Genomic DNA, 22,559 nt, shown 5'->3' on the forward strand with positions numbered 1-22,559 from the left:
TATTCAAAAAGCCCTGTGCGCATGTGCATTTGCAAAGACTTCCCTGCGTCAAATTCATGAAGGAGTTATTGTTCCAGGGAGAAGGAATTTCTGTTGAATGTTTCCCAGCAGCAGTTATGAGAAAAAGACCTTCCACAATACAATTCTTGGAGATAGTAATAGGAGATTCACATGGATTGTGTGCACGTGTTGAGTTTTGACCTGGATATCATCTTCTATAAGCCAAGTCAACCTCTTTATGTTCATTTCACAAGTCATAGAAACAGTGCAGCTGAATCAATCACTTTCTCAGCATTTGGGAGAGGCAGTTCTATGCTATGTTTTTTAAATGATGCTTTTAAATGATGCATATGTTTTATTTAAGTTACGGATCGAATGTATGGATACTTTTAAGTCCTCTGTATTCTTGAAAACAGAGGAACTATGTCACTTTCCTGCTCCTCTTCTTCTCACTCCTTCTTGTTGGATGTGCCATCAGGATTCTGTGAAATATTCATTTGTACTATTTTTAGTACTAGCCTAGGAGTTGCCTGTTTATTTACTTTGGAATCACATGTTTCCTGAAGTGTATTTAAGAGCAGAAGCAAGTTATCCAGAAGCCCCGCAATGTGCCCAAAATATCAAGGAAATGCACACTTGAATGATGCCAGCTGCTGGCTTTTACTAGTTTCATTGTGTCCATTAGTAATGTTCAGCAATTTGCTTGCTTGTTTCTCAGTATTGGCAATGGGTGGTTTCATGAAGCCCAATGTATGTAGCAAAAGAGAACTTTATAGAAGTTCTAGGGAAGGCTGGTCCCTATAGTCTTCCTTTTTCACTCCCACTTCTTCCCTCACACCTCTTTCAGTTAGGAAATTGCTACGGCCTTCTTGGGAATACAAGATCCAAGGAATGCATGAGTACAGAGGTAAAGCACCTCACGTAAGGTAGGGCTGGACACAGGTTCTGTAATAGAGCATCGTGGGCTAAGCTGGCATTCAGCACCTGGAGACTGGAGTTTGTGTTCTTGCTCTGCCACTTGATAGCCATACCGCTTCCATTTCAGAAGCTCTTTGCCTTTTTAGGCTACTTTATATGCCTGTAAAACAGAATGGTAATTCCTGCTTTAAGGAGATGTTGTTGAGGGTCACATCAGACACAGATGTTGTTGTGTCACATGCTTGGCACAGACACAAGCACCTCAGAGCCTGCTAGTGGAAGCTGGGAAAACCCAAGGGAGGGCAATGCCCGTCCTTCCAGTAAAGGTGTGTGATGGGTGAGTCACACTGCTCAGGCATCCTCTCTGCCTCCGGGACTTGGCAAGCCTAACACGTTCCTCATCTGAGTTGGAAATTCAAGTGTGCCCTGAAATGCCAACATCTAATAAGAAAGAAGCATAATTGCTGTGGTGGAACAGAGGGGCAAGGAAAGAACCCAGCAGCCCTGCCTTTTTAGCCCTGTCCTCAAAGTCTATGCTGGCCCCTGGGAGGCTCCATGGGATTCCAAGGTTTCCAGAACTATAGTTTGAAAACCACCTCTCTGCAGTAAGAGGAATAGGTGTGTTTGGGCACAGCTCTAGAACCCATGTAGAAAACAGATCAGGAAATGGAGAAAGCAGAAGTCTGATAAACTTGGGCCATACTTACACGGATCAATGAGGCCCTCTACTCAGGTGGTGATTTGGGTGTCCCCATGGGTCAAGAGACTTGAGGAGTGTAACAAAGGTTTGTCACACTTGGACAGGGCTATGGAACATCGGGACACATGGCCTGGAAGGCCTGAGTGGTCACAGCCATTCCATCTGCTGGGGGTCTGATCTGTACCCACAGTTCTTTAGGGTAGAAATTACACACATTGGGTAGTATTGTACCCAGAGAATGACTTTATTTTGTCACATGGGTATTTTGTATTGGGTTTTGCATGGCTTATCTCGTAAGACTTTATCTTGACATAGTCAAAGCTTTTAAGGTCCAAGTCAAAGCCTCTATGCTGAGTCTTTAATTTAGTGAATTACTACCATTACCTCGAAAAGTAATTTTTCTAACCTCGAAGAGTAATTTTTCTAACCTAGAAATGAATAGGGGGCGAAGCTACTTTCTAGACCTTCATAGCTTACGAGGAAGGTTACCACAGAGCCTGACATTGACTGTGACTGTTGTGCTGTGGATTCCAGGGGGCTTCAGTTGACTCTCCTGTCAACTGATGGGGCTGAGCCCCTCGGTGACAGGAGGGGCTGGGGGCAATCAAGGCCAGCACCAGTGGTCTCCATCCAATCAGTTTACCGAATCCAGCCCGTGCCAGGTGAACTCATGTTCACAGGTCCAAGGTCTCTTTCCTAGCAGTGGCCCCTTGGTGGAACCCATAGGACATCTGGCTCAAGTGCATGAACTGCTCAGTGTCACTGGGAGAGTCACAGGTGAGCAGCAGCCAGCAGGACCCTAAGTATGTTCATTCAGCACAAAATTCATTTTCCTTACAACTAAGCACTGGCTCCATTTGAGTTCATCTTTGCTCAAGCTGCAAACCTTACTCAGACTCTTTCCCAGCCCTTCCCTCAAGGTGGCGCTGGTGAGACCACCTGGTCTCCATCCTTTATCTGCTTCTTGTACCTGTGGCTTTTCTTATGATAATACAGATAATTTGAGAAGGGGGTCTTACCCTTGGCAACAAGGAGTAGGGCCTGTATGCTTCAGCTTCAGCCTGAAATCCCATACCTTCCACTTCCACTTTCTGCTCACTGCGCCTGCTCCCTCGTCCCCCTGGAATGCCCTCACTGATGACCACTGCTACCCAGCGCTCCTCCTCCTCCTTCACACACCTTTCTGAAATGGTCTGTCTGTGCCAAGAAGGCCATCTCTGCATTATCTTACCTTTCCTTCTCTATCGTGTGCCACTAATTAAATCTATCACTTTTCCGTAGTGAATAACATGACAATAGAATTATTATTAAAGCTGCCCCACGGTGACAGAGATACCTGGGGCCCAGATACTTCAATAATCCAACCTTTTCTATACTTTCCCCCCACTTTACTATTTAGGGTGGACATTTAGGGATAAAGCAGAAGAGGAATTACAGAAGTCCATTTGCTGTGTTAGCTCTAACTAAACAGTTAGTAGGCTGTGTGATAATGATGCGACTTGCTGTCTTCCATAACTCTTGTCAATAGCATCAGAGTTGGGAAATTGAATGTTCACAAGGGGTGGTTAAATTCAGCAGATTTTCACAATGAGAGATTGGTCACTGGGAGTAGAAATAACCCAGTTTACTTAATCCTAGCCCTAGAAGAACAAGGGAAACTATGAGGGGCAGAGTTGGGACTTTTCCCGCCATCTGTATCTGGCCTCTTCTTGCCGCTCCCCACTACCCACTTCCTCATGCCTTACTCTCCCCTCCGCATTCCCCTGTCGCCCATTGAGACAGAAAGTGGCTAAGTGCACATGACAGCCTCACAGTTCATGTGAGAGCCGATTTCATCACTTCCTGTCTCAGGATGAGTTCTGAAAGACTTGTCTGAGCTCAAGTGTAGTAATCCACACTCTCCAACCATCCATAGCCCATTCAACATAGATCAAGAAATCCTGACTACAGCAGCTTTACCCATTGCTTTTCTCTTTGTATTAAATTAAGCAATTTAGTGCTTTTTGTGCTGAAATAGGAAAATACCTCTTTGCAAAGGAAGTTTGATACTTTCAGAGCAGAGAGACTTTGCATAATTCCCTTTCAGCTTTTAGGCTATGTCAGAGAAGAAAAATGAGCTTGGAAAGAAAAGGGGTTAAAACCAGTGGGAATTTCCTTCACCAGAAGCTGAGATGGAATCATAGACATGTCAAACTGAGAGGAAAAAGAAGTGAAAAATTTACAGTTGCAGTTTGGAGAGCAAATAAATCATCTTGTAATTCAGACCAAGTGAATCAAAGCATTTATTACTCTTTGGTGGCGGTATCTCTGAAGTACAAAAATTACTAAAAATGAAACAATTGTTTGTGAGTTAAATGTCAGTAAAAACTGCAAAATCAAGCCAAACAAAGTGGCATGCACCTATTGTCTCAGCTACTTGGGAGGCTGAAACGGGAGGATTGCTTGAGGCCAGAAGTTCAGGACCAGCCTGGACAACGTGGCAAGAATCTCTCTCTTTAAAACAAAACAAAGCAAAACAAAAAACTTGCAAAATCAGAGTTGTTGTTATTATCATGACAACAAGTAACATTTATTTTAGCTTCTTCTGGTTGATACAGCACTTCTACCTCCATTATCTAATTTGAGCCCAACAGCCTTGAAAGCATATATTTTGTTGTTTATACCTCTTACAGATAACGAGGTGAACTTGGACTTGGCCAAGGTTACCGAGCTAGTATGCGGAATTGCTGGGACTTGATCCAGGGACTTCTGACTCAAGATAACTGATTCTTTCCTCTGCAGCCTGCTGTTGTCTCATGGTTACAGTTGCTGCTTTGGTCATTTTGCACTCAACACTACTGTGATATGCATTTTCCCCGTTATGGATTTTGACCATCAAAATTAATGTTTTCTTTAGCTTTTTCTACTTCAAAAGTCTTTATTGCCAAGATGGAGGTTATGCTCAAGGTATATTTTACCCCCAGTATTAAATTTAAAGCCACATTTTAAGGTGGAAATTGGTAAAATGAGGAAGGTAGGAAAACTCTATCTAGGAAGTTCTTGACCTTTTTGAGTAGGAGGGCCTTTTAACAGCAGAGCTTTCTGAGCACACCCTCATAGTTGTAGCTACTGAGTGAGAAAACAGTCTATAGATTGGGAATCCCTTGTAATATCTCTTGGTTGAAACTCACCAGTTTGTTGGTGGTAAATCAGGATTGAAGGGTCTAGAGAGGGAAGTTCTTGGGAAGTTTCTAGAATATTTGCCAATATCATCCAAAGTGGGTCTCTTCTTCTGTCTCTTTGTCTGGAACGTAAGAGATGTGTTAGACACTCATATTCCACCTCAAGGCTATTATCCCAGTGAATCAACTGCTTTATCTTCAAATCCTTGATTAGTAATAACCTTTGATTGATAGTGTCCTCATGTTTAGTTCACTTAAGCTGGAGGGAGAGTTGCATTGAGATGTCGAGTCAGACATGGTGGCAAGTGGAAGCCGCAGGTGATTGACATGGTTTGTGGTTTAACCAGGAGGCCAGATCCACTCCCCACTCCATATATAATCTCCCCTCCACATGGAAATTCTCATACATGACTCTAACTGAGGCCTACACATTCCCAATCACTCTTTCAAGCACAAGAGGCTCCTTAGAGAGAGAAACAGCCAGCACTGAAGAAAGCATTCAGGAATTTCATAGAGGAATCTGAGCCGGGTGCCGCTCTGGATACAGGAGCCACATAGTGGTCAGAATGTGATGGTCCCTGAGTGGGCATTGCTGGAGCTGATGCTTGGAAACCTCAGCTTTCTCAGTATACAAATGTTAACACAGCTGGTGGTTAGCTCTTTCTCAGAATTTGAGAAATGTTGCCCTAGATGATGCTAATGATGGAGAAATCACTGAGCCAAGAACCAGAAAACCTGCTTCTGCATGGGGAAAATCACTTGGTGGGCACCAGTGTCCTCGTCTGTGAGATGGGAGGCACAAGTTGGGTTTCCCACAGCCTCAGCTCTAATATTCCATGACTAGGGACATCTCCTTCTATTTAGACTATCTATGTGAATCGTCACCAAAAGTTGCAACTAATGATTCTGAGGCTATACAGATGACATTGATATAAGACTTTAACATTGCTCTAAATAAAGGAACACAAATATATCACTTTAATGCAGTACCTACATGTTGGGCACTTAAATGCTCTATTTATCTTTTTTGAGTAATGAGTGCTATGTTTTCAGCTTAAACTTTGACCATGAAAACTTAGAAAATGGACAAATGAAACTAGTTACTGTCAGAATTGCAAAAGTGGATCATATGCAGTTTCCTTCTGAAAAAGCCAAAGGAATAGGAAACTGTCATTTAAAAATAGTATAAAACAGGAACTCTTTTTTTTTTTTTGGTAAGGGGGGATGGGGCTGTTTTGCATATTTAAGCAAGAGGAATCATGACTGGCTGTTAAAATAGCAAATAAGGCAGAATTTATTTTTGCTTTAAATTTGATTGGGAAGCTTTGGGTTAGTGTATGGCGGAGGTGGTGGCGCTTTTGGCCTGCAGGCAAGATCTGTCTCTTATCTTAATGTTATTTTGACCAGGGGTGGTGATTTCTGGTGAGTGCTACCGTAAGTCACAAAATACTATTCTCTTTGGGTACTTATCATGGAAGCTTGCAGGGCTAGAATTCAACTGAAGTGGTTTAGGAGTGGGCAGAGTTTATCACCAGCTGGTCACAGTTGAAAAGTGGAGATGAAAGCAGTTTGAAATTAGCCGGGCTTGGTGGTCCGTGCCTGTAATCCCAGCTCTCCGAAGGCTGAGGTAGGAGAATCACTTGAGCCCAGGAGGCAGAGGTTGCAGTGAGCCAAGATCACACCACTACACTCCAGCCTAAGTGACAGAGCAAGACTCCATCTCAAAAAAAAAAGAAGGAAGGAAAGAAAGAAAGCAAGAAAGCATTTTGAAGAGAGCAGTGGAGAGTAAATTCCAGCTGACCTTTGTCTCCAGCACTTGGCTTGCTCTCCCTGAGCCCCCTCACCCTCTTGGTGTGGCCCCCTCCCTTTCAGCCACACAGCTATCCTGAGCACAGCCAGGCACTGTGTCAGGAGGGATGAGCAAAGGGCACATGGCATGGAGTAGGGGGCAGGTGAGTTGCAGGCAAAGACAGAGTACAGCCCTGGGATATGGCAAGGGCTGTCAGAGTGGGCACCGCATGCTACTTTCAGAGTACATGGAGGAGGATGGAGTGTAGTAGGGTGGGCTAGCAGGTGGAAGGTGGGCTTCCTGGAGGAGGTGGTCCTGAGAGCCAGGATTAGCCCTGCTAGCTTGGGAAGGGGTGTGGCTGCAGGGATGGGTCTTCAGTTGTAGGAACCTGGTGCATAAAGGCACAGAAAAGGAGTACACGGGGATGCAAGTGGGGGTATATGGAGAGAATAGCTTAGGGGGCACTCTGAGAGATATGGACATTAAGGAAACTAGGCCGAGCACAGTGGCTCATGGCTGTAATCCCAGCACTTTGGGAGGCCGAGGTGGGTGGATCACCTGAGGTCAGGAGTTTGAGACCAGCCTGGCCAACATGGTGAAACACTGTCTCTACTAAAAATACAAAAGTTAGCCGGGCATGGTGGTGTGTGCCTGTAATCTCAGCTACTCAGGAGGCTTAGGCAGGAGAATCACTTGAACCCAGAAGGCGGAGATTGCAGTGAGCCAAGATCGTGCCACTGCACTCCAGCCTGGGCAACAAGAGCAAGACTCCGTCCCAAACAAAACAAAACAAAACAAAACAAAAAAAACTAGACCGGTTCATTCTCAGTTGTGGAAGACTAAACTGTTTTGTAGATAACTCTGGTTTAAAAAATGTATCTGTACAAAATAAAAATGCTTATACTCAGCAAATAGTTTCAACAGGACTTATAGTTTTACCCTTTTAGTCAAAGTAGGCCTTTTAGTCATTAGTGGATGCTTTTTGTATTTACTGTAATATGTATTCGTGTTACCTCTGTTCTTCCCCGAAACACCAAGGTGTTCTTTATAGAAATTGGTCTGTTTTGACTATTGGAGAATCACAGAGTTCTCAGCTTTTCATGCTCCTAACATTTTGTTTTATTACTGTTTTTGTTGCTGTTTTCGTTTTGTTTTTTAAAACTGAGACCAGGAAGGGTGGGATGGAAAAGGAATGGGAGAGTTTGGGTTCTAGCCCAGAGCTCGTCTCTATCAGGCACAGTGGCTGATGCCTGTAATCCCAGCTCTTTGGGAGGCTGAAGTGGGAGGGTTGCCTGAGGCTGGGAGTTTGAGCCCAGCCTGGGCAACACAGTGAGACTCCTATCTCTACCAAAAAAAAAAAAAAAAAAAAAAAAAAATTAGCCAGGCCTGATGGTCATGCCTGTAATCCCAGCTACTCAGGAGGCTGAGACGAGAGGATCGATCGAACCCGAGAAGTTGAGGCTCAAGTGAGCTCAACTCACTTGATTACACCCACTGCCCTCCAGCCTAGGTGACAGAGCAAGACCTTGCCTCTAAAAAAACAAAACAAAAGCAAACAGAGCTCGTCTCTAAAGGGTACACTCTGAAACGGACAGGACTTATTCTGAGCTTTTTCAATTCAGAGCTAGATTCTCAGGCCCTCTCCCCAACCCCTCACTAAAGCCAAGAAGCACCTGAAGGAGTTCAGCCCAAGTCTGGAGATAATTAAACCTCTCAACCAAGAGGCTTTCCTGGTGCTGTCCCTGAAGCAGGTGTGAGGCCTGAGTTATGAAACTGAGGTGGGTTGCCTGGGGATAATAGGGATCGACTGAGCATTTCAGCAGGAATGTGATAGGATGAGACCTGTGCTTTAAAAGTTGCCCCAGCCACCATATACAAAAATGATTAGAAGGGGTGAAAGCTAGAGTCCAGGGATGAGGTAGGGAGGACGGGCCTGAGCGAGGTCAGTGTTCCCTATCACAGGCACATAGAAATAGAGAAGGAATGTGCATGGGGCAGCTGAGGACCGCCATTGCGGGCACGGGGTTGAGGTGGCTGATGAAATTAGTTTTGCCGTACTGGGTTTGAAGTGCCATGAAACATCAGCTAGAGTGGGCAGCTAGCGTGGACAGGCATTTTAGTATAGGGGTCTGGGGCTAGAGGCTTCAAGGAGGCTGGCGCCGCAGACAGTCATATAAATAGGGGTTGGATGAGGTCCGCTAGAGAGTATGGGAAGGGGCAGAGGACAGCCCCAGACAGACCTCAAAGAAAGGGCTGAGAGGGACAAGTCAGAGAGCAGGCTGGGGACACCAGAAGCACAGTGGCCCGTAAGGAGGAGGTGGGGTTGCAGCGCAGGTGACAGGGAGTTCTGACATGCAGTCAGAGAGCAGGGAAACTGCCACGGTACTTTGCGACAGGGAAGTCTTTGAGAACCTGGCTGGACCCTTCTCAGTGACATGGTTTGGGTGGAAGCCAAGCCCTCGGCCTCTCTCCCTCTTCCTGATTCCTAGAACCCTGTTCTCTGCCTGCACAGGCTCCTGCCTAGCCCTGGCTGACTCCTCTTCCTTTTTCTTTCTCCTCTGCTGCCGCTTTTCTCTCCATGCCTCCCTGACTGCTCAGCACGTCTCACTCTTGAAAAAACTGTGATTTCTCTTTGTACTTAAATGGAACCATGCACTTCTCATTCTTTTTTTTTTTTTTTTGAGATGGAGTTTCGCTCTTGTCACCCAGGGTGGAGTGCAATGGCGAGATCTCGGCTCACCGCAACCTCCGCCTCCCGGGCTCAAGCAATTCTCCTGCTTCAGCCTCCCGAGTAGCTGGGATTACAAGCGTGTGCCACCACGCCCAGCTAATTTTTGTATTATTAGTAGAATTGGGTTTCAGCATGTTGGCCAAGCTGGTCCTGAACTCCCAACCTCAGGTGATCCACCCGCCTCAGCCTCCCAAAGTGCTGGGATTACAGGCGTGAACCACCGTGCCTAGCCTCATTCTTGTTTTTTAAAGTGGTTTTCTTCTGTGATGGAATAAAATGAAATAAAATTACTGAGAGAGGAACTTAAATTATTGGTTTTTAAAAATATATGGTTCTGTAGACTTCTGTAGAAACACAGCATTCTTCGCCTACCCTCGGAGCACGTGCTGTAGCTATGCATTTGTGTCTGTAGCTCTGCAGCTCGTGGGGCTTTGTGAAACACAGTGAGAAGCATCTAAAAATTGAGTCACCAAAAGTAGCCCTTTCCCCCATTTAAGACCGGTTTGACTTAAATGTGTATTCTGAGGTCAGTTTGGTGCCTGGAATGCGTTTCCCCAGGTTTCACTGAGGTTCCAATCTCAGGCCTCCACCCAGCACAGCTCTGCAGATCTCACCCTGATTCAGCGTCACCCCAGGAAATGGTGTGTCTGGGCTCCTTGGTATGGTTTCTAAGGCAGCTCCTCTCTGCCAAGCAGCAGCCTGACACCCTGCCCAAGGCTCAGAGGGATGCCACAGCATCTCCGGGGCTGCCAGAGGGCCGCCCACCCTGGTGCGGAAGACCCCAACCGAGCTCCTGCCATAGTTGCTGCCTCCTGGCCTCTTCCCCTCCCCACAGCAAGACCTGTTCCTTGGAGATGAGGCCTGCAGCTGACAGCCCTCCAGAGGCCCTGCCCCAGGAGGGCTCAGAGCCCATGTGCACAGGCGGCATTCCACCTAGGCAGGCCACAGTCCCCGGGAGGTGGCCACACAGGATCCCCCTGAGCCATGGCTTTCTCAGCCAATGGTCTGCCCAGCCCTCCTCACTCATAAGCAAGTCCTCTCATTTCTTCTTCCAAAATAGATCTCCCTCCTCCAGGTCACCATTGTCTCTCATCTGCACTATTGCAGTTGCTGCTTTTTTTTTGTCCTTTTTGAGATGGGGTCTTGCTATTTTATCCAGGCTGGAGTGCAGTGGCTATTCACAGGCATGATGCCACTACTCCTAAGCACAGGAGTTTTGACCTGCTCCGCTTCTGACCTGGGCTGGTTCACCCCTTCTTAACCAACCTAGAGGTCCTCCGCTCCCAGGAGTCACCATATTGATTCCGAACTTAGTGCAGACACCGGATGGGCATAGCAAACTGCAGCCCAGAGCTCCTGGGCTCAAGCTGTCCTCCCACCTCAGCCTCCCAAGTAGCTGGGATTACAGGCACACACCATCGTGCCCCACAGTTGCTTCTTAACTGGCGTTGTCCAGTTTGGCAAACAGAAGAAATTCAAGGTATACAGTCAAATTTGGATTTTGGATGAACAATAGCTTTTAACAGAAGGGTGCCCATGTGTCTTCCCAGGCAGCCCTGCTCCTAATGAGCCTCCCTCCTGTCTCTTTGGCTACCCTCTTTCCAGGCTCCACAAAGTAGGCAGGGACAATTGGATGGTTTTAAAATTTTTGCCTCTTTAAAATTGTGGTGGTAAAATAAACACAAATTACACCATTTTAACCATGTCTAAGTTTACGGTTGTTGGCAGTAAGAACATTCACACTGTTGTGAAACCATCACCAACATCCACCTGCAGAACTCTTTCATCTTCCCAGACGGAAACTCTGTGCCCACTCAATGCCAGCTCCCCGTGGCCGCTTGCTAGCCCCTGGCCACCCCCATGCTGTTCTCGGTCTCTGTGAATCTTACAGACTGGATGGTTTTGCATTCCTGCTCAGCTCCATTCAGTGAGTTCCCACCACACCCAGAGAGACTCCCAACACCTGTGCATATGACTGATTCCTCAGCACTGAGCCCACCGCGCTCTTCCCTATCCCAGTGCCTCTCCAGAGCCTACTTCCTGGAAGCTCCCACCCTTTGTTCTGAGCCACACCACACCTCTTATCAACAGACGCCTTCCCTAACCTTCCTTCTGAAGCAGTTCCATCCCAACTCCTGCTTACTCCATTCTCCTCAGTCTCGGCCCCTGCCCATTTCTTCCATAGCATGTACTGCAATTTGAATTTTTTGATAAGTTCTTCTTTACCTTTTTATCCCCAGCACTTGGTGCAGTGCCTTGTATATAGTAGATGCTCAAAAATGCTTGTTGGATGACTATATTGGCCACTTAAAATGGGGATTGACTATATTCCGTTTAAAACAATAAATTCTTTTTCTCTGCTTCATACAGCTCTGAATGAGTAACTAGAAGAACGTATTTTTTGTGTGTTTAAAAAAAAATTTTTAATATAGAGATAGGGTCTCACTCTGTTGTTTAGGCTGGTCTTGAACTCCTGAGTTCAAGCAGTCCTCCCACCTCGGCCTCCCAAAGTGCTGGGATTATAGGTGTGAGCCACTGTGCCCGGCCAGAACACATGCTTTTGAAAAGGTTTTCTGAGTCATTATTCAGGTGTATTTAACCATAAAGTATTTTCTTCTTCCCCTTCCCCTAACTATAGGTTTACTTTCCTGAACAAAACTTACTTCATTGGTTGAAATAAAAGTGAGAAAAGAAGAAGAAAGTAGAATACAAGTATCTGGGCCTGTGGGAAAAACAAAGTGCCACTTTGTTTCGCATTCCTTGTGGCATAAAGAACACCAGGAGGAATGAGAAATTATAAATGAAGTATTTGACATTGAAGCCAATGGCAGATGCATTCTGCTTAATTTGGAGGGAAAAAACCCCACAACTGAACAGGTTTGTCCTCCCCCAGTGTCATGGAGGGCCTCTTGTGGCCTCTCCCTGGGCACTGAACAGAGCCCTTTCTCAGCACCTGTTGGCAGAGGTTGATGCTAGAGTTCCCACGGTGATGGGCTGGCAGATTCTTAACAAAGTCAGGATTTCCAGCTCTTGTTCATTTTCCACCCAGAGCCCCCAGTGTCTGTAACATCATTATCTGGCAATGTTATATGTTACAGAGCCAACTACTTGCATGATTATTAAAATTACATTTATACTTCAGGTTGAGTATCTCTTATTCAAAATGCTTAGGTCCAGAAGTGCTTCAGATTTGGGTTTTTTTTTTTTTAATCCTCAGATTTTGGAATATTTGCATTATACTTACTGATTAACCATTTCAAAAAGTTTTGAATCTTGGAGCAATATGGATTTTGGGTTTTTGGATTAGGTATGTTCAACCTGTAGTATTGTCAATGGAACCAATGGTGTGCTGAGGTATTTTTGATGCATTACAAGGAACTGTACTGCTTGATCTTCTTTACCATTTCCAGACCTTCTACCTCCCCCACCCAGGACCCCCAGCTTTGGAGTCCATGCCATCAGACTGTGCCAGTCTGACTCACCTCACTGCTGTGGTCCTCAGATCCCCGAACACTCCTCCTTGCTGTGCTTAGCTCCGGCTGGCTTGCTGTTCCCAGCACAGCCCTGTCATCATTCCATCATTTGTAGCCATCCCCACCTTCAAATGCTGGCTTCTCTGTGTCTTGACTTCCTCTCCTCCAAGACCCTGTCCTCTCCCCTCGAGCCGCTCCGCGGGCTGACCAATTCCACTGCCCTTTGCTTCATTTGATTGTTTCCACTTCAGCCATCGCCTCCCTTCTGTCCACTCACCCTCCTACAGCCGCTCCAGCCCCTACAGCCTCAGCCTGTCGCCAGCACTTCCCGTCCCTTGAACCTGCCCGTCCCTACCTCCCCTCCACTCCTGCTTCTCTTCTCTCCTCCCCTAGCTTGGAGACACTCATTGCCCCTCCCCCATGTCACATGCACCTGGTAAAATCCCAGCCCTATGGAAGTCCGACCCTTCACCTATTTTGCCCCCACGTCCACACAACAGCTGTGACCTGCATTGAGGTGCCTAGCAGCTTTCTGCATTTCCAGTTCAAGAGCACCAGCCTGAGGAGCCTCATGAACCCAGACATGTGCCCAGTCCGCTCCCTCTCACTGCCTGCTAGAAACAATGCCCCACCTTCCCTTTCTCTGCCCTCAAACCTTCCCCTACTTGCCTCTCTCTCTGTGGATTCCCTGCTGTCTCTTTCCCTGAGACAAGAGAAGCTGCCAGCCAAGAGCCCTGATGTGCATCGGGTCCTGTGCTCTCTTGCTGTTTCAAGACATTGTTCTAGAAATTCCGCATTAGCATTTTCCCTCACTTCTGCACTTTCCATAGGAATCAAAGTAAAAGCGTTCACTTTCCCCTACATCCCTCTCCAGCTACCTCAGCCTCCAGGTGTCTCCTCCCCCTGACAACAGAAGTGTTTTAGGAACTATGCTCAGTTTCCCCCAGTTCTTCCCCACCCACCCTCTCTTGAATCTCCCACCCCTCAACCCCAGCAGCACAAGTCAGCAGTGACCCTCAGGACACTACATCCAAAGGGCACCCATCTCTCAGCATCTTCCTAGCTGCCCACCAGCAGGGTCTGCTATTGTCGGTCTCACTCCCCCATGGCACGTTTTCCTCATTTGGCTTCTGGGACACTGTTCTCTGCTTTTCCTTCCCCCTCACCAGCCAGCACCTCATTTGCCCAGTGGTTAAACCTTGCAATGTCCCAGAACTCACTCTTTCAACCTATTTTTTCTCCACACTAAGTCTCCTAAGTGAGTCCATTGAAAGCATTGTATTAATTTCCTGGGGCTGTCAGGGCGCTTAAAACAACAGAAATGTATTTTCCTACAGTCCTGGAGGCCAGAAGTCTGGAATGAAGGTGTAGGCAGGGCTGTGCTTCCAGGTTCTTGGGAAGAATCCTTCCGTACCTCTTCCAGCTCCTGGCAGCTCCGATGTTCCATTCCATGTCTTGTTGACCGCACTGCTCCTCTTCCCACCTCTGTCTTCCTGTGACGTCTGACCTTCCTCTGCCATTCTTTCATAAACATACCAGTGGTTGGATTTAGGGCCCACCCTAAATCCAGGGTGGGATTTCATTTTGAGATCCTTAATTAAATCTGGAAAGACTCTATTTCCAAGTAAGGCCACATTCTGAGGTTCCAGGTGGTCGTGAGTTTTGGGGGGACATTAGTTATTCCAGCACAGCTGTCTAGACTCCGGCCACTCCGAAGCTTCTAGCTCAGCCCAAACTGCTCCCGTGAGCTCCTGCTGGCTCAGCATCTGCCCAAAGATGTGTGTTGGGCATGTCAAACTCAATGCACCCCAACTTAGTGCCTATTACCCCCTTTTCCAAAACCTGTGCCAGCTGCCATCTTCTCCCTTTTGTTGATGGCAGCTCTGTCCTTGGAGATGTCAGGTCCCAACACTCAAAGTCATTCTTGACCCTCTTCCTTTTACATTGTATATCCAATTCCTCAGCAAGTCTGGGTTTCTGCCCTCAAAGTAGATTCACCTTCCTAAGTCCTGCACGTGGTCACTCTGACCCAACTTGAATACACACTCAAAGTGAGTAATCTAGGAGCTGGCTCTCTACTCCTGTGCTCAGCTGTGGCTCCCCCTAGCCCAGTGGTCACACAGCAGTCAGAGCAATGTTTTGAGGCATAAATCAGATAACCCCCTCACTCTCAGCCCTCCAGTTCTTCTTGGCCTCACTCGGAATGCAGGGGGAAGCCCCCGTAAGGCCATTTGCCTGCAGTGTGTGTCAGTCATGATGTGGATTTGCTTTCAGAAGTTACTCCTTTTCATACATTTTTTATTGTCTTATTTGTTTGGAAATCTATGTTTCAGGGTTTCATATGCTTATCATTAAACTCACCTTGGATTCTTGTTTAAAATCTGCAGGTGTCTAGGTAGGTCCCTCTCCCTGTTAGCAGTCATTAAGGACTAGGGCCCCGAATAAGCCGCAGGGGTCCTGTGGGCTTCAATAGTCGGGAAACACTGCCATTGAGAAGTTACTGAACCGAGCAAGTGATCCTTTTTCTAGGTCATGCATCTTGCAAGGGAATGCTGCTTTTCCCCATTAGAAAGCTGCATTGCTGGGGAGGAACTGTACTTCTCTCACTGCTCTAAGTGAGTGAAGCCCAGTAATTGTTTGCCCAAATCACTAGGCATGGACAAATCCTACCTGGTGGGCAAAATGCTTGACCTTGCTTCTTCCTCAGCTTCAGCCCTTGCAGCCACACCCACCTGCTCTTGCCCCCACATCCTTAGGAAAAGGAAAATGCAGGAGCAGCCACAGAGAGCAGACATCACAGGCTTCCCTCGCAAACACACGGTATTTTGAAAACGCACTTCAAAGGGGTTGAAATATAAATAAAGAGGATAGCAAATCTGTTTCAGGTATATTTGGAATTTGTTAGATCTTGTTACAGATTTCCTTTAAGTTTGTCACAGGACAAATAAGTCAGGGATTGTTTTCGGAGCCCAGGCACTGTCTTTGTACAGGAATTCTTTTCAGAATAACACATCAAGTTCTTTAAGGTATTTTGTCTTAGTTGAAATATAGCACAGCTGCCAGCTATGTATTTTCTTCTTCTCAGCTATCTGACATGGTATATATTCATGTGCTGAATTATTATTTTCTGTCTTCCCCCATCAAAGAGTAAACTCTGCAGGCAAGGACTGTTTAGTGGACCTGCAACTGGGTGGGGCTTGTGGCATATAGGCAGGACTGTGTGTGGTTGGATAGAAGGGAGAATGTCAGTTCTCATAAGCTAATGGAGATACCTTGACCTTCAGTTTTTTAATATACTAAGGGTGACCAGGTTCAGTGGCTCATGTCTGTAATCCCAACATTTTGGGAGGCTGAGGCAGGAGGATCAGTTGAACCCAGGAGTTCGAGACCTGCCTGGGCAATATAGTGAGACCTCATCTCTACAAAAAAATAAACAAAACTAGCTGGGTGTGGCAGTGAGCACCTGTGGTCCCGGTTACTCAGGAGGCTGAGGTAGGAGGATTGTTTAAGTCCTGTAGGTTGAGGCTGCAGTGAGCTGTGATCCTGCCACTGCTCTCTGTCCTGGGCATCAGAGTGAGACCCTGTCTCAAAAAAAAACCCACCAGAATCCCCCCCCACAAAAAAAAAAAAACCCTACCTTATGTATATACTAAGGGAGTAGTCATGGCATAGCATCCTAGTGACATTACAAATAGCAGCTATATCCCTTTACATTCCTGCCAGCAGTGTGTGAGATTTCCAGTTTCTCCACATCCTCATTAACACTTGTTATTTTCTGGGTTTTGATAATATCCATCTTTGGGGCAGTACAGTGAGTTTTGAAATATCTATCCCAATGACATAGTTCAGTGAGTTTTTGCAAGAGAAAGTAAACGGATATTCATTGACAAACTTTTCTTCCTGTTTTCTAAAGAAGGTAATTCTGTTTCATGGACACTTAATGATTTAAATATGGGTATTTGGTGAAGCTGTCATTTTGAAAATCATCTCTCCCTAAGGCATTGCAGGTCCTTGCATGCTGATGGATTGACTAGATTTTGAGCAGTCACAGAAATCTCCACCAGCCCTAAGCTTAGATATGCCAAACACTGCCTCATCTTTGAGCTATGAAGGTAGTCTAACAGACTGCAAGCTTTAACTTGACTGTTTATTATGATTATTATTATTTTAGAGACAGGATCTCTTTCTGTTGTCCTAGGCTAGAGAGCAGTGATGTGATCATACCTCACTGCAGCCTCAAACTTCTAGGCTCAAGCGATCCTCCTGCCTCAGCTTCCCAGGTAGCTGGGACCACAATCATGTGCCACTACACCCGGCTAATTTTTAATTTTTTGTAGAGATAGGGTCTTGTTACGTTGTCCAGGGTGTTCTGAACTCAAGTGATCCTTCCTGCTTGTCCTCACAAAGCATTGGGATTACAGGTGGGAGCCGCCACATTCGGCCTAAGTTGACCACTTTTTAAATTATCTGACTTTCTTTTTTCTTTTTGCCTCTTTTTTTTCCACTGCCAACTTGGTGAGCATTGTATTTTTAGAATAGAATAAAAAGAATATTTTCTTGCCAGGCACGGTGGCTCATGCCTGTAATTTTAGCACTTTGGGAGGCTGAGGCAGGTGGATCACCTGAGATCAGGAGTTCGAGACCACACTGGGGAACATGATGAAACACCATCTCTACTAAAATACAAGAAATTAGCTGAGTGTGGTGGCGAGTAGGTCCCAGCTACTGGGGAGGCTGAGGCACAAGAATTGCTCGAGCCCCAGAGGTGGAGGTTACAGTGAGCCAAGATCGGGCACTACACTCCAGCTTGGGCTACAGAGTGAGACTTCATCTCAAAAAAAAAAAATAATAATAATCTTTTCTGTTTATTTATTTATTTTGAGACAGAGTCTCACTCTGTTGCCCAGGCTGGAGTGCAGTGGTGCAATCTTGTCTTGCAACCTCCGCCTCCTGGGTTCAAGCCTCAGCTTCCCAAATAGCTGGGATTATGGGTGCCCGCCACCACACCTAGCTAAGTTTTCTATTTTAGTGGAGACAGGGTTTCACCACATTGGGCAGGCTGGTCTCGAACTCCTAGCCTCAAGTGATCCACCCACCTCGTCCTCCCAAAGTGCTGGGATTATAGGCATGAGCCACCATGGCCGGCTCAAATCCTTTCTTTTTAAAGGAAGGAGCCAGTGTGGATGAATGCTTAAGAGCACAGACTCTTAAGCCTGGACCAGCCAGACTCAGGTTGGAATCCTGGCCTTTCTAGGGAAATTGTAACCTCTCCAAGACTCAGCTTCTTCATCCTCATTACTATGAATATAACCTACTTTATGGGCTTGTTTTAACGACTAACATGCCTAGCACAGTGCCTCGGCAAGTAGTAGCTAATACATGGTAGCTATCATCATCATCATCAAAGTATAGATTTCACTATTTCTTAGCAGTTATACTTGGAAAAGGAGACTATTATGATAACCAAATAAAGCTAAATTTATAAAATTATAATTATAATTTATAAATTATAATTATAATTTATAAAATTATAAAAATTATTATAATTAATTTATTATAATTTCCAAGAAATTTTGATCCCCAAAAAGTAGAGTACAAACAAGAATGCATGAGCTCTCTGTTCCATCCTTTTCCTCCATCCAAATTATGGATTGAAGATTAGAGGAATCTAGTGTTGGGGAATCAATGAATATTAACAAGTAGAAAAGTGTTTCTGTGACAACTGTTGAGAGGTATAAAACAAATGCTGTCATATTTGCAGTACAGACAAGTTGAGTTCTTAAACTTTCTTTTTGCAAACTCCCTGGTGTGTGTGTGTGTGTGTGTGTGTGTGTGTGTTTACATCCTATTTTTTTGTTATCATTAAATGGTCTTTTTAGGTCAGTTTGGGATTGACTCCAGGGGCTTCCTGTTATAAAAAAATCCTTTAGAGAGACTGTAGGTTTTACTCAATTTCTACTTATTTTTCAGTTCCAACTTATTAATATTGTTATTTTATAGGCATCCTAGGGCTTTTGAACATCATTAATTATGTGAATTCTTCTTTTTCTCAAGCATAGGAAGACAATACATCCTTAGAGAGTAAGGTAAACAGTGCCTACTAAAACAGGTAAAGCACCAGGAAAATCAGATCTTCATTTTTCCTACTTTTTGACAGGTTTCTCATTTAATTTTTCTTACTGCTTGTCTAGATGACAAATGTTTTCCAAGCAGCCAATTCTAAGACAGGTTGCGTTTTCAGTTCCAGTTTCTCATTTAGGCTGGAATTTCCTGGGGTAGTTTTTAGCTTTGCTTGAGAGATCACATTCAGCCCCTCAGTGAGGTTCCTTTGATCCCTTTTTTCCCTCAGTCATCTGACAGAGATGGGGGTTCTTCTCATTAAAGTGAAAAAAAAAAAAAACCCAAAAAACAAAAAACTCACCGAGCAAGATAGCCTTGCTTGTCTTTGCCAATTTCTCAAAAAGCAATAGTAATTAGGATGAACAGAAGAGCACTAAAGCAAGATTTCCAGAGTGAGGTCATCCACACAACACTTCATTATTTGTCCAAAGCATTGCTCATGTTCTCTGGTGGTAGCAGCCGGGTATGTGTGCTGAGAAAACGGTCCACAGGGCACATGCCCAGCAAGGCTGATGATGGCTCAGAACCTGCGCCTCGTGTGGGAGAGAGCTTGCTGGAAGCCAGTTTCACTGTGTGGGGTGCTGGGGTTGACAGACTTCTCATTGGGCCTTTCAGAAAAGCGGGAAAAGATGAGTAACCTGGATGGTCATCACTAGGAAGCTACTAGGCAGGGGCATTATTTGAGCTCTGCTTGGATTTGTAAAACATAATTGAGATTGCCCTCTCCATCAAACCCGCATAAAAGAAGTCCATCTGATATATTACCTAGGGCCTTGGTGGTTAGGAATTTCCCATCTCTGGTGTGGTCATAGGCAACCCACTTCTCAGTGGATGTGTTTGATGACACAAAACCGCAGTCCCTCATGAGGGAGAGCCCAGTTGCCTTTCCTCGAGAAGGTCCAGGCAGGTGCATGTGGATAGGGCTTGCTGAGCCTACTCACATGGGCACTCCCCATTCAGGAAATAGCAACTTGGACTTTCTACTTTAACATTGTTAGAGGAGAGGGAATTTAAATGAGTGCATTCCACTCAAATGTTTTCTAAAACTTTGGTCTAATTTAACCAAACCAAAAACCATCTGAGACAGGTCTCAATCAATTTAGAGGTTTATTTTGCCAAGGTTGAGGACCATGGCTCATGACACAGCCACCGGAGATCCTGGGAACATGTGTCCAAGGTGGCTGGGATACAGCTTGGTCTTACACATTTTAGGGAGACAGAAGTTATAGGCAAAGACATAAATCAGTACACATAAGGTGTACATTGGTTCAGCCCAGGGAGGCGGGATGTCTTGAAGCTGAGAGGGAAGGCTTCCAGGCCATAGGTGGATTCAAAAATTTCTTGATTGGCCAGGCACAGTGGCTCATGCCTGTAATCCCAGTACTTTGGGAGGCCGAAGTGGGTGGATCACCTGAGGTCAGGAGTTTGAGACCAGCCTGGCCAACATGGCAAAACACTGTCTCTACTAAAAATATAAAAATTAGCCAGGCATGGTGGCGAGCACCTGTAGTCCCAGCTACTCAGGAGACTGAGGCAGGAGAATCGCTTGAACCCAGGAGGTGGAGGTTGCAGTGAGCTAAGACTATGCCACTGCATTCCAGCCTGGATGACAGAGCGAGACTCTGCCTCCAAAAAAAAAAAAAAAAAAAAAAAAGTCCTGATTGGCCATTGGTTGAAGGAGTTAAGCTTTGTCTGAAGAGTTGTAGTAAGCTTGAGTTAAGGTATGGGAAGTGGTGGTTGTAGAAGCAAAGGTTCTTATTATGTAGATGAAGACTTCAGGTAGCAGGCCTCAGAGAGAACAGATGTGAATGTCTCTTATGGGACCTTAAAAGGTGTCTGTTAAATCTCTCCTGGATCAGGAAAAGACCTGGAAAGGGAATGGGATTCTCTACAGAATATAAATTTCCCCCATAAGAGATGGCTTTGCAGGGCCGTTTCAAAATTTGTTAAAGAAATATATTTTAAGGTAAAATACTTTGATCTTCTTTAGAATCTGTTATCTGTCATGCGATGTTATACTAAAGTCTGGTTGGAATTTGGTATCTTATTGCTACAAAGAGTCTGTTTATCAGTCTCAGGATCTCTATTTTAATGTAAATGCTGGTCATTGGTGTCTACACTCCAAAAGGGAGAAGGGCATAATGAGTCATGTCCAATTCCCCCTTCTCATCATGGCCTGAACTAGTTTTTCAGGTTTCTTTGAAATCCCCTGGGCCAAAGGGAGGTTCTACCCAGTTGGTTAAGAGGCTTAGAATTTTAATTTTGGTTTACATATTTTAAACCTCATACCCTGGGGAAAAACTTATTTGCAAAGTAAATAGGACTTTAAATTTTGTATTCTGTCCCCACCCTGCCCAGCATAAGTGTGTGCCTATATAAGGGTGTCTGTGAGTGTAAAATCGTACTAGAGATGTGAATATACCAACAAATAGAGACACGCCGGCAGCACTACCATGTCAACTTAAGCAGCTGTGTCCACAGTGGCCTCTGAGATGCTGCTCGGGGTCTGAGGTCTATCCCTGATCCCACTCCACCACCAGCCCTGACAGCTGGGTTGCCTCCACCTGGAGGAAGTGGCACCTTTTCTCACCTGCTGTGGCCCCAAGGGTATCTCTGTTGAAGGGTTGACACTTCCTGTTTCACACCAGCAGTGGGGGAGAAAGTCTTGCCCCTTTGGGGTCAGAACGTTGGGTAAGACCTTACTTCTCTCTTTCTCTGGTCCACTTGTGCCTCTAGCTGCCTCAAAGCCCTGACTTATGGAAGGCATCTGTTCAGCTGACTGGCAGTGGAGGAAGAGGCAGACACTTAGTGACTAACTCCTTTTCTTCTCATTGTACATTACAAAGGCCACTCTGGATGACTGGAAGTCTATCTATCCAGCCAAACAAGATAAGGCTGCCTGTTAACTCAGGAAGCATTATTATTAATATGTTCTGTGTACCTAGACTTTTCATTGTGTACAAGATGCCGAGAGTTTCACCAGAACCCCCCACCCTCAGGATTTGCTCTCTGACCCAGTAGTTCTGTGCCTCCTCCCAGGACAGCAATGGGCTCAGCACAGTCTTCTTTGTCATTGGCTTCAGGCACAGGCGTTTTCAGGAAACAATCGCCTTGCTCCACACTCAGAGTTTTGGTCATGGTGCACCCCCACAGGCTCCTTTGTCCCTGTGCTCAGTAAACCGCTTTTTAAAAATGAAAATGAAAAACACAGAAACAGCACAGGTAGAAAATACCATCATATGTTTTCACTGAAGGCAAAAAAAGAAACTAAAAAATGTACATCGGCCATGCTATTTGAATCAAAGAGCACAAGAAACATCAGCACATCTCAGCTTAAGTCAAGAGTACAGAAACCTCACTGACATCGTCTCTTTACGTGATTAGTCTCATTTTTGGTAACAGGGATGCTTTTTAAAAATTCAGATTTCCAGTAGCTTCACACATCAACTTTCTAAGACAGAGTTAGACATCAGCACTGGATGAAAGAGACAGTTTAAATTAGTTCTTTGGTGTCGGCAGGTGGTTTAGAAAGTTGGGGTTTTCTTGTCTTTATTCACCCCTGGGCCTGACATTATGATGAAGAGAATCACATGGCCTAAGATGAAGAGAATCTCCTCATTTGGTTTAGAACTAAAAGATTGTATCGATTTCCCAAGCCCTGTGAGTA

General features: G+C 45.4%; 1 protein-coding gene and 1 long non-coding RNA gene across 3 annotated transcripts in view; both read left to right on the forward strand.

The window, feature by feature from the left end:
- LOC134761929 (uncharacterized) lies at positions 1 to 20,556 on the forward strand. The gene is made up of 2 exons (XR_010141113.1): positions 1 to 6,201; positions 11,938 to 20,556. It is a non-coding gene; the product is annotated as an uncharacterized LOC134761929 (long non-coding RNA).
- LYN (LYN proto-oncogene, Src family tyrosine kinase) overlaps positions 1 to 22,559 on the forward strand; it is a 133,070-nt gene that overhangs the window by 91,483 nt on the left and 19,028 nt on the right. The gene's annotated exons all lie outside the window — the stretch shown is intronic.

This window comes from Pongo abelii, chromosome 7 (genome assembly GCF_028885655.2).
Source record: "Pongo abelii isolate AG06213 chromosome 7, NHGRI_mPonAbe1-v2.0_pri, whole genome shotgun sequence".
Classification (NCBI taxonomy): Eukaryota; Metazoa; Chordata; class Mammalia; order Primates; family Hominidae; genus Pongo; species Pongo abelii.